The 12896-nt window shown below is 39.7% G+C and overlaps 1 protein-coding gene across 2 annotated transcripts in view; it reads right to left on the bottom strand.

The window, feature by feature from the left end:
* Window positions 1-12896, bottom strand: part of LOC128528932 (glutamate--cysteine ligase catalytic subunit-like) — a 57445-nt gene that overhangs the window by 688 nt on the left and 43861 nt on the right. The gene's annotated exons all lie outside the window — the stretch shown is intronic.

Raw genomic sequence — 12896 nt, forward strand, 5'->3', positions numbered from 1 at the left:
TTCATATGCACGTTTAGAATAACACATGTGTGCTCGCACGTAAAGCAAAAGCAAGTGTCATTAGAAAGATTCAAGATCCATCTTATCTCTCTCTCAGCCTGCACTGATTCCGTTAGTGTATGTGCCTATGTCATTGGACAGCATGCCCCTTCCCTCCTCACCTTTACACACACACACACACATATACTGTACATACACACACACACACACACACACACACACTCCCTCTAATAGAAACATTGCACTGTCGCGATTCTTTTCGAATGTAAAGTGCAGGTATTGACAGCAGTGATTCTGTTAGTGCGTGCTCAAGTGTCGTTAGAGAGATTTCTTGTTTATTTTCCCAATAAAACAGTGTTTCTGTGTGTGTGTGTGAGTAAACGTTGTCCCGCACAGTAGTCCTCCCCCCTCTCAAATAAGTGACGAGGTAATTTGAAAAAACACAAAACACACAAACATATTGCATTTCACATTACACCTATAAAACGAATGAGAATTGTCAGGTAATTTTCCTATTAAATTGATTCATACAGAGGTAAGAAACTTTGCACATCAAGAAAGTATCGTACATCTAACTAATTTTATTGCTGTGAGCTGATGCCTGTAGTTAGCATCAGCTTCAAGTTAGCAAGTTAGCTTAGAGGGCCGACAAACATGTCTAGGTGGGAAATTCCACTGTAGCTTTATTCCAACAGTATAACCTTCTGGGCTCTGAGGGCTTTCTAAAGGCCTGCAGTTAATCAGGGCTCTTTTTATTGCAAATATTTGCCAACCTAGCAGCGTGGGTTAAGATCCAAGAGGCAAGGCAGGTAAGGTTGCTGGAGAATCAGGCATCGAGGCACGCAATAATCTGGAAAGGACTGGTTGTATGGGTGGAGGGTTATATAGAGCGGAGTAATGAATAAGGATGAGGAACAGGTGTGCTCAAGCTGGTAAGTAAGGCAGAAATGGAAGCAGTGGAACTGAGTGTTGAATGAAGACATGTCAGTGCCAAGGGTGGGGAGTGAGTTGTGTACATACTCCACCCAGGGGAGGAAATGGCTTCACAAAGCTACATTCTGGGAGGTCATGCATCTCAGGATCTTTTCAAGGACCTGGTTTGTGGTCAGACCTTTTCTTTTGGGATAAAAACTGGACAAGAGGCTAGGCGTTGCGCCCATGAGGCTACAGAAAGCTTTCTAGAATTGAGCCAAGAACTGGGGACCCCTGTCTCTGATCCTAACTTTCAACAATGGCCTCTTTCCATAAAGATCAGATTTGTGGCGTGCACAACTATATAATTGTTCTGTAAAAAGATTCTCCTAAGCTGTGGATCTCTACAGCTCCTTCAGAGTTACCTTGGGCCTCTTGACTGCTTCTCTGATTAATGCTTTCTTTGCTCTCTTTCCATTTTCAGATGATTGCTGTGTGAGATGATCAATGCTTTGAATATTTTTAATAACCTAACCTTGCTTTAAACTTTACCCCTAACCTGTCTGATGTGTTCCTTGGGTGTTTAGTGTTCTTTAATAATGTCTAACAAACCTCTGAAGGCTTCCCAAAACTTTATACACTTTATATACTTATACACACGTGGACAAAATTGTTGGTACCCTTCAGTCAATGAAAGAAAAACAATGGTCACAGAAATAACTTTAATCTGACAAAAGTAATAATAAATAAAAAATCCAATAAATGTTAACCAATAAACATCAGACATTGCTTTTCAACCATGCTTCAAAGGAATTATAAAAAAATAAATAAACTCATGGAACAGGCCTAGACAAAAATGATGGTACCCCTAGAAAAGACTGAAAATAATCTGACCGAAGTAACATGTTAATTCAAGGTGTGTCCACTAAGTAGCATCACAGGTGTCTACAATCTTGTAATCAGTCAGTGAGCCTATATAAAGGGCTCCAGGTAGTCACTATTAAAGTTAACAAACTATTTAGGTTAACAGTACTACATATTGAGTACTGTTAACTTAAATGATTATAATTAGTTCAAATTAATAAACCTTGATGAGTATTTACAACTTTTTGGTATTTATGAGTTTGTAGAAATTACAGTTAGCTGAACAAATTTGATATTTTAAGTATCTGCAAGTACTTAAGCAACAGTAACTGTCACCTTGAAGTTTCACCAACTTAAAATCTTTTAGACTAGTGGTTTTGTGTCTGACGTCATGAGGGCAATAGGGCACTGATGGCTTAGTGGTAGGTGTTTTGCCTGCCATGCGAAAGGCCCTTTCGATTCCCAGCAACTGGATGAAGTGCCTGTCCCAAGCCCAGATGAAATGGAAAGGTTGTATCAAGAAGGGCATCTGGTGTAAAACCTGTGCCAAGTTTGTGTGCGGACTGGATGGTCCATTGTGGCAACCAATTGCTGGGAGCAGACAAAAGACCAACAACAATTTCTTTGATTTGCAACAACTAAAAAAAATAAAATTATAATTAGTAATAAATAGTATGAGTTAGGTTACTCATTAATGCAAATAAAAAATGAATAATATGAATGAGTACAACAAACTCAAAAACTAATACTTCTTTTTATTTTTTACACAAAATTATTTAAGTTTTGCCAACTTATTCGGGTTTACAGTGTATACGTTAGTCCGCCATTGCACAAAATATACTCATATAAACAAATCTGACGTCAAATCAAGGAGAATGAAACACAGACAATGACATCATTGGCACACAAGGTAATGTTACAAGAAGCCAAAATCTCCCTTTCCCTGTCCACACAACACCACTGAAAACTGAGTTCTGAAAAATATTTATTTTGGAAGAGGTTTTCCAAAAGCTCATTTAGTTCTCAGGAAAAAGGATGTTTTGTTTTACTGTCTACTGAACTGTATACAGTATAGTTAAAATCACAAATTATTTCATAGCTATATGCCATACAACAAAGGCTATCAGACAAAAAAAAATCATACAATTTCAGTGAACCCTAACAGTAAATGTGTCCTTGTTCCTGGGAAACATGGTAGGAAATGAATCTTAGTGCCTCACACTAGACCCACTGTACTGAATAATATACCGAGATATGGATTCACGCTTTTATCAACATGAATGCACACCAAAACATTCAAATCAAAATTCACACCTTAAATATCTTCTTAAACTATTCTACTATTACCATCTACTATGCCTCCTTAAACTATTCTTCTAGAAATTAATCTATTTCTAGGCAAGGACGTGATTCAGTACCTTAGTTTTTGCTCATTTTAACTTTTTTCCTTATTCCTAAGTTTTTAGTAATCTATACAAATAAAACCAATAAGCTAGCCCTTGTCTGTGGTCAGAGGACAGAGACGCTGTGCATCAGATTGTGGAACCTAGGACATATTACTTTAAAGGGGGTTTTATGCTGTCGTGGCAATAAGTTGCAAGTCTCCGTCCATGATATATACTGAAGGATTTCTCGCACGCAATTATTGTTTGTGTTTACATCCCACCATGTGCGGACACAAACACGGCATGTGACGTCATACACACAAGTATCATAAGACTGCAAACTCAACACCTGGTGCCTTTGTAGCGCTGTCTAGAGACTTTAAACACGTGACCCTTGAAGCTGCACTCCCTAATTTCCAATCAGTTTGTGGATTGTCCTACCAGGAAAAACAGAACAATAGACCTGCTGTATGCTCATGTGAATGAAGCCTACAGTGCCACCCGCCTGCTACCACTGGGAAAATCAGACCATAACCCTGTCTATCTAAAGCCCCACTACAAGCCTTGTGTCATGAGCCAGCCAAATATAACATGTACGTTCAGAAAATTGTCTCCAGAGGCTGAGGAGATGCTGAAGGACTGTTTTGAGTTTACTGACTTGAGTGTGCTGCAGGAGCCCAATAATGGTGACATTGAGAAGATTACTGCACGACAGATCATTGCACTGGACATCATTGTGCCTGTCAGCACCGTGCACAGCTACTTTTGCATTATCATCTCAGAGGCACGTATAAAAATGAGATACTGATTGTCCACATAAGCTCCACACAATTTAGGGATACCTGTGATTGCTGTGTCAAAATTTGGATGTTGGAAGAATTTAATTTGTGCAAACTATTATGGTTTTAAGCTTAAGTTAATTTCTTACTTATTGCTTTCATACTTTCTTGGTGACAGGCACTCTGAAGAAGACACAGGCGGAGACCTTTGACAGTATCACGAGATCAGCTAACAGCCAGAAAAAGAGGCAAAAAATTATGAGAACAGCATGAGGACCACCTTTATGGACTTACAAAAGAAGCAGTTTACTGAATGTATGCAAGAAAAGCAGCTCGGGCAAAAGCAAGAGCTGGATAAAATCTCAAATGAAGAAAGAGGTGCACTGACCACAGATATAGGGAAGGAACTTCAAGAAACCAATTGAATGTTGCTACAGATGATGGACAGACTGTTTAATTTACCAGTGCTGTCACCTTCAGATGGCAGTAGTGATAGTAATGGTAAGAACTGGCATGTTCGAAAAGAGCGGAGAACAAGCAGTTGAATGCAGGAAGCAGTAAGCATGTGTGTCATTAGTGTTTGACACAATCACTGCAAAAGAATCCTAGCTGCAGTGATTGAGACCAGAGAAAGAAGAAAAGGAAGGGAAGAGGGGTACAGATCTGGCCATTAAGAACGCATGTTTCAAGAAACGGGACCAGGGGTAGCTCAGTGGTTAGGGCATTGGACTACGGTTCGGAGGATCCTAGGTTCAAACCCCACAACCACCAAGTTGCCACTGTTGGGCCCTTGAGCAAGGCCCTTAACCCTCAACTGCTCAGATGTGTAATGAGATAAAAATGTAAATCGCTCTGGATAAGAGTGTCTGCCAAATGTAAAAGAAATCCTGCAACTTGCCGCAGCAAGCTGTGAAAATGCCATCCATTACCTGTATGGGCAGACATGTTTTAATCTGAAGTATTGTGTGTCTACTGAGGCTGAAAATGTGTTATCTCTCTTAGGCGCCCATTGACAGCAAGCGACAGAGCTCATAAACGTATCGAGCTCAAACTGTAAATATTGATATATATTTATTCCTCATTTTCTTCAATTATGATACTTCTTTGACTGCGCTTTCTCCATTCAGTATTATTATTATTAGTAGTAGTAGTATTAGTGCTCTGAATTTATTATTATTGTTATTATACTTCTTATTGTAACGCACCCGCGCGTGTGCAAAAAGACGAAGTACAATAAAGAATACAAAAATGCAAATGTTGCCTAAAACAATATTGTTTTATTGTGTTTATGCGCTTTAAATATACACTAAACAATAAACACTGCCTTGTGCAAAAAGAAAGTGATTTGCGCATGCGGCTTTTTAATCAAAAGGCTGATAAACGTGTGCGCAGATATGAGCAGATTTATCGATGAGCAGATTTATCGACTACAGACATAAAATAAAACAAACACAAAAATATATGCGTTTGTGTATATGCACACACAAACTCTCCGTGCACACACACACAAGCTCTCCGTGCAGATACACTGTGCAGGGAACAACTGAACAACAGGTCTTCACTTTGTAATACACCTACCCATTAATAAAAATGGATATTTAGTCCTAAAAAATATGCTTTAAAATAATCTAAAATTCATTCATCGGCGTGTATAAACCTGCGGCTCGCACTTTCACTTAAAAAAAAAGCAGCATTTTGATCAAAAGGATGATAAACGCTTGCGATTTATTGATAAAAATGCAGACATGTCGAAAGCAGAGAAAGAGAAGAAAAGGCAAGCGTTTAGAAGTGATAGTAGGGACTTTAAATGTTGGGACTATGACAGGGAAGGCAAGAGAGTTGGTTGATATGATGCAGAGAAGGAAGGTGGATATACTGTGTGTCCAGGAGACCAGGTGGAAAGGAAGCAAGGCCAAAAGCTTAGGAGCAGGGTTTAAATTGTTTTACCATGGTGTGGATGGAAAATGAAATAGAGCAGAGGGATTCTGAAAGAGGAGTTTGTAAGGAATGTTCTAGAGGTGAAGAGAGTATCAGATAGGGTGATGAGTCTGAAGCTGGAAACTGAAGGGATAATGTTCAATGTTGCTAGTGTTTATGCCCTACAGGTAGGATGTGAGTTAGAAGAGAAGGAGAAATTCTGAAGTGAGTTAGATGAAGTGATGCAGAGCATCCCCAGAGGTGAGAGTGGTGATTGATGCAGACTTCAATGGACATGTTGGGAAAGGAAACAGAGGTGATAAAGATGTGATGGGCAGGTTTGGTCTTCAGGACAGGAATGTAGAAGGACAGATGGTGGTGGACTTTGCAAAGAGGATGGAAATGGCAGTAGTAAATACTTTCTTCCAGAAGAGGCAGGAACATAGGGTGACACAACAAGTGGAGGCAGAAGCACTCAGGTGGACAACATCTTGTGTCGACGTTGTAATCTAAAAAAGATCAGTGACTGCAAAGTGTTGGTAGGGGAGAGTGTAGCCAGACAACACAGAATGGTGGTGTGTAAAATAACCCTGGTGGAGAGGAAGGTGAAGAGGACAAAGGCAGAGCAGAGGACAAAGTGGTGGAAGATGAGAAAGGAAGAACGTTGTGTAGTCTTCAGGGAGAAGTTGAGACAGGCTATGGGTGGTCAGGAGGTGCTTTCAAGTTGACTGGACAACTACAGCCAATTGTAGAATCAGTACAGTGATTCAAGATAGAGATGGAAATGTACTGACAGAGGGAAGGAGTACTTTGAGGAGTTGATGAATGAGGAAAACAAAAGAGAACGAAGAGTAAAAGAGGTGACTGTTGTGGAACAGGAAGTAGCAAATATTAGTAAAAGTGAGGTGAGAAGGGCGTTAAAGAGGATCAAGAGTGGAAAGGCTGTTGGTCCTGATGATGTATGATGATACCTGTGGATGTATAGAAATGCTTAGGAGAGGTGGCAGTAGAGTTTCTGACTAGTTTGTTTAACAAGATCTTGGAGAGTGAGAGGATCCCAGAGGAATGGAGGAGAAGTGTATTGGTGCCGATTTTTAAGAACAAGGGAGATGTGCAGAGCTGTGGCAATTATAGAGGTATAAAGCTAATGAGCTATACAATAAAACTGTGGGAAAGAGTAGTGGAAGCTAGGTTAAGGGCAGAGGTGAGCATTTGTGAGCAGCAATATGGTTTTATGCCTAGAAAGAGTACATCAGATGCAGTATTTGCTTTAAGGATGCTGGTGGAGAAGTACAGAGAAGGTAATAAACAGTTGCATTGTGTCTGTAGATTTAGAGAAAGCGTATGACAGGGTGCCGATAGAGGAGCTGTGGCATTGTATGAGGAAGTCTGGAGTGGCAGAGAAATATGTTAGAGTGGTGCAGGACATGTATGAGAGCTCTATGACAGTGGTAAGATGTGCTGTAGGTGTGACAGAAAAGATTAAGGTGGAGGTGGGTATGCATCAAGGATCGGCTCTGAGCCCCTTTTTGTTTACTCTGTTGATGGACATGATGACAGATGAGGTAAGACAGGAGTCTCCATGGACTGTGATGTTTGCAGATGACATTGTGCTTTGTAACGACAGCAGGGAACAGGTGGAGGAAAATTTGGAGAGGTGGAGGTATGCTCTGGAAAGCAGAGGAATGAAGGTTAGCCGCAGCAAGACAGAATACATGTGTGTGGATGAAAGGGACTCAAGAGTAACGGTGAGGCTACAGGGAGCTAAGGTAAAGAAGGTGCACGGCTTAGAGACAGTGGCACTGAAAAAAAGACAGGCGGCAGAGCTGAAGATGTTGATGTTCTTTTTGGAAGTGACAAGGATGGATAGGATCAAGAATGGGTTCATCAGAGGGACAACCCATGTTAGATGTTTTGGAGATAAAGTCAAATTGTTTTACCATGGTGTGGATGGAAAATGAAATGGAGCAGGAGGTATTCTGAAAGAGGAGTTTGTAAGGAATGTTCTAGAGGTGAAGAGAGTATCAGATAGGGTGATGAGTCTAAAGCTGGAAACTGAAGGGATAATGTTCAATGTTGCTAGTGGTTATGCCCCACAGGTAGGATGTGAGTTAGAAGAGAAGGAGAAATTCTGAAGTGAGTTAGATGAAGTGATGCAGAGCATCCCCAGAGGTGAGAGTGGTGATTGGTGCAGACTTCAATGGACATGTTGGGGAAGGGAACAGAGGTGATAAAGATGTGATGGGCAGGTTTGGTCTTCAGGACAGGAATGTAGAAGGACAGATGGTGGTGGACTTTGCAAAGAGGATGGAAATGGCAGTAATAAATACTTTCTTCCAAAAGAGGCAGGAACATAGGGTGACACAACAAGTGGAGACAGAAGCACTCAGGTGGACAACATCTTGTGTCGACATTGTAATCTAAAAAAGATCAGTGACTGCAAAGTGTTGGTAGGGGAGAGTGTAGCCAGACAACACAGAATGGTTGGAAGTTGTCCAAATGTAAGTTGTGTAGTCTTCAGGTAGAAGTTGAGACAGGCTATGGGTGGTCAGGGGGTGCTTTCAGTTGACTGGACAACTACAGCCAATTGTAGAATCAGTACAGTGATTCAAGATAGAGATGGAAATGGACTGACAGGTGCCAGGAGGGTGATGGGAAGATGGAAGGAGTACTTTGAGGAGTTGATGAATGAGGAAAACAAAAGAGAACGAAGAGTAAAAGAGGTGACTGTTGTGGAACAGGAAGTAGCAAATATTAGTAAAAGTGCTAAAAAACACTGAAACGGAATCTGAATGAAACAATGCTGATAAGTTCAAGCTTAGATTAATATATAAACTGATTAATATATTAATATTAAGATTAATATATAAACTGGTCCACTCCGTGACCGCTGAAATCCGACAGACGGTAATTGGATATTAACCAAGGGCTCAGGAGATGTGTGTGTGTGTGTGTGTGCGCGCGCGCGCGTGTGCTGCAGCCTGTCCCTTTTTCAGCGGATTTTCCGCTACTGCAGATCAGTTTAGCAACTTTATATCAACAATATATTTAATATATACATTTTAGGAATATATTAACATGTGCAGACATAAATTTGAGGGTGCGCTGCCCCTCTTGCCCTGCGTAGAGCTGGCCTCGATTAGACACACACACACACACTATATATATATATATATATATATATACACACATATACACACACACATATGTATATCTTTACACATTTGGAATCTGCATCCACATTTTCTGTTGCATGTATAGAATTAGTTTCAGCTGAAACTCATGATCAATAGTGTTGGGGTACTTATGTAGTGATAATTAGTTTCAGCCAAATCATTAAAACTAACAATAGACTATGGCACTCTCTTGAGAGGGGATATGAAGGTGTTGTTATTCATTTATTTATTCTCTACAAGGGCGCTAAATACACAGGCCAAGCTGTTACTTTCTTGTACTCTTGTACTCTTATAAAAATTTTACATATAAACAAACTAAATACAGCTATTTTTCTCAGAAAAGTGAAGTTGTTCAGCTGTTTAGTGTCACTATGTCATAAACAGTGAAACAACGTGGACTCATCGCTGTGCTTGTTGTAGCTGAAAAAAACGCTGCAACTGCATCAAAGTCTTTCCTCTCCATGACCGCTGAAATCCGACACGACACCATGTTAGGCTACGTCTTGACTCATTTGCATATCGACGGTGATTGGATGTTTACCGAGGGCTCAGGGGAGGTGTGTGTGTGTGTGTGTGTCTGCTTGTACCGTTATAAAAATTCTAAATATAAACAAACAAAATACAGCTTTTTTTCTCAGAGGTAAACGATAAAGTTGTTCAGCTGTTTAGTGTCTCTATACACTCAGTGTAGTTACCGAAATCTTTGGTTTAGTTCTCATTGAGTGGCCACTTCCACATTTCATTTGCTTTTATTACATGAATCTTATGTGGGCATAAACAGTGAAACATTCCGCAGGTTTATAATACACCGCGGCCAAGTGAACCACGTTCCCGTCGAACGAAACAAGGCATCGTGGTGTTTGCTTCGGTTATGACATAGCATAGTTTATTATCTGCTGTGGTAGATCTGATTCATTCAAATTTAATATTGTTTTAGTGATAATTTCACGGGAGCGAGTTCAGAACTAAATCGCTGCTCCTGCTCCATCCGAGACGTTCAGAAGCTTCAAATAGAATAAAAAAACTAATACATTTTCTCCATACGATAAAAAATTAAGTAAAGAGTTCCTTTTTGTTATAGTATGAAGCCCCTAGATGGACAAAGGAGGAGAAAAAACGACAGAAAAATGTCATGCCAAAAACTTTTGTTATAATGCAAAACATGACTTGTTTTTTTTCTGCCGTTTTTCCCCTTTTCCTTTGTCCCCTTAGAGCAGTGGTTCTCAAACATTTTCTGTCATTCCCCACTTAAGGGGGTGGGCGAATTTTCAAGCCCCACTTGTCAACAAAATGATAACGAAAATGGCTATTTATTGAAATATTAATTTCTAATCCAATAAGATCAAATAACGGCAAGTTCAAACCAGATAAAATACACGTGCAATTGTTATAACAGGCTTACTTCGTCACTTATCTAGAGCTTTCTTTCAAAGAAGTCGAGTGGCTTATTAACGTGACTGGGGTGTGTTGTCTCTAAGTGTCTTCCTACTTTGTTGGGTCTCATGCTGTCTGCTGCCAGCGGTTTAAGACACAAAACACACATGGGTCTCTCCTATGCCCTCATCATCACCACCATGAATCCAAGCGCAACATAGGCTTCATCATAGGCTTTTTGGTTGATTAGGCTAAGAGTGCTAAATTACCTGCTTTTTTGTGGTCCATGTAACAAATGTATCCATTGATGTTATTATGCTCACTACATACAGTACGCTACCCCACCACGGATTGCCTCCCCTACATAATCTCTTTCAAATAGTATATTAGAACATAAATTCATAGGTTTATGGTTTACAAATTACAAATGATAACAAACGAATTTAATTATAAAATAAGCAATATAAAAAATGTTGTATAGGGGAAAAATATATAAATTATATTCTTTTTTATATACAACATGTATATTTTTATATTGCTTATTATATAATAAAAATCGTTTTCTATAATTTTTCATTTGGGCATTGGGCAATCCGTGGCAGGGGGGCATTTTATCGCATAACACCTGTTTGTGTCCGCGGTAAAGTTAGTTTGATATTCGCATCTCCGAATTCAATTGCTGCGTAAATAAACCCGTGAATAAGATAGCCACATATATTTCCTCTCTACATTGTCTTTCAGCTGTATATCCGCCTTAAATTATACATGTTTAAAAGCATAAACACCATTATTCTCTACGGGGCAACGGATGATTTAGGGATCATCGCAAAATGTAGCACACCAACAAAAAGCTTAGAACGATATTGATCTTCCCTTCTGTTCAGCGCCTGAAGGATCAAAAAGCAACTTTGTTACCGCACTGGAAACTAGAAATGCCAGACTAGTACTGCCTGAAAAAACACAGAAACATTAGCATACACATTGGAATAAATGAAATTACATACATAATACCGAATGTTTCCTTATATATTGTTCCTCTGCAATTAACATGCCGACATTAAACCATTATTATTGCACTATAGTTCCACTTTTTCTCTGATGTTATTTTAATTTACTTGTATTAATGATCCATTTCTTTGCATGTGGTTGTTTAGTTTTGAGTGTCCGATGTTTGTCAATTAAGAAAAGCATGAATTAGAATAGGTACTTTCCTATTATTTTCCACTAATTCCCTCATGTTCATTGCGCCCCACCTGTCATGCCTGTATTCCTCACTAGTGGGGCGCGCCCCACACTTTGAGAACCACTGCCTTAGAGACTCTGTAGTAGGTTTTCTCAGTTGAATATGAAAAAAGATACCGCTGATTATCAACGTGGGAATAAATGGCGCATTGTCCAAGTGCAAGTTGATCTGGGAGCTAAACTATTTGCTCTTGGTGAAAGCGCCATCTAGCGATCATTGTGTGTCAGCAGCAACTTCCCATTCAAAACAATAGGCGGTCAAATGACCGCTGAACCGTGTTATTAGTAGGTGACACTGGCGCGGCGCTTCTAGTGTTAATTTATTGTGTATATTTAACTTTATGCAGCCGTTTAAGTTATATGAAAAATAACGTGTCTACCAGCCCACTATTATTTTCTGTTCAAATTTAAAGATGCCCACGCGTGTGCAAAAAGTAAAGTACAACAAAGAATACAAAATGTATAATCTTTAAGAAAGTTAACCTAATACAATATTGTTTCCAATGCTGAAGCAAACATGATTTTGTTTACAGTGCGTTACTGTTACTGTAATTCCACTTCTTACCTTTTATTCACAATAGGTGTGAAGTTATCTAACCGGTTTCGCTGATTAACTCGGTCTTGTTAATTAGGTTTAAAACTAGGGCTGCAACAACTAATCGATAAAATCGATAATTATCGATAATGAAATTCGTTGTCAACGAATGCCGTTATCGATTAGTTGGGCTGCTTACGTCACTGAGGAGCGCGACCACAAGATGCACAAATACACACAGATACACAGCCGCTCGCGCAATGGATGTTACAGGAGAGTCTGCAGAAAAAAGGCGCGTGCCCCGAGTCCTCCTAGGTTTGATAGCAATTTACATTAAACGCCTCTAAGAAGACGGTAACCTGCACGCTATGCAAGACCGAGATTTCATGGCAACAGAAAACGTGTTGGTGTTACGGATAGCGAAACGTCAGCAGGGTCGGTAAAAACTGTATCTCCATCGTGTAAAAGTTGTATAGTTTAAGTGCTTTTGTTTAAACTGTTTGCTAACTTCGGGACAGTCGCGCTAGATCTGTTCACGTGCTACTCGCTAGCATCACATTGCGCAATCACCTCATGAGCAATAGTGATTAGTTAAATGGCGCTACTTTAGATTAGCTTAATTTACACGGTGCGAATAACAGTAGAATATTACATCTAGTGATTGTTGTGGTTTTCAGCGAATGCAAATAACAGTATATTTGTGACTATTAGC

The sequence above is a fragment of the Clarias gariepinus genome, chromosome 8 (assembly GCF_024256425.1).
Source record: "Clarias gariepinus isolate MV-2021 ecotype Netherlands chromosome 8, CGAR_prim_01v2, whole genome shotgun sequence".
Taxonomy (NCBI): domain Eukaryota; kingdom Metazoa; phylum Chordata; class Actinopteri; order Siluriformes; family Clariidae; genus Clarias; species Clarias gariepinus.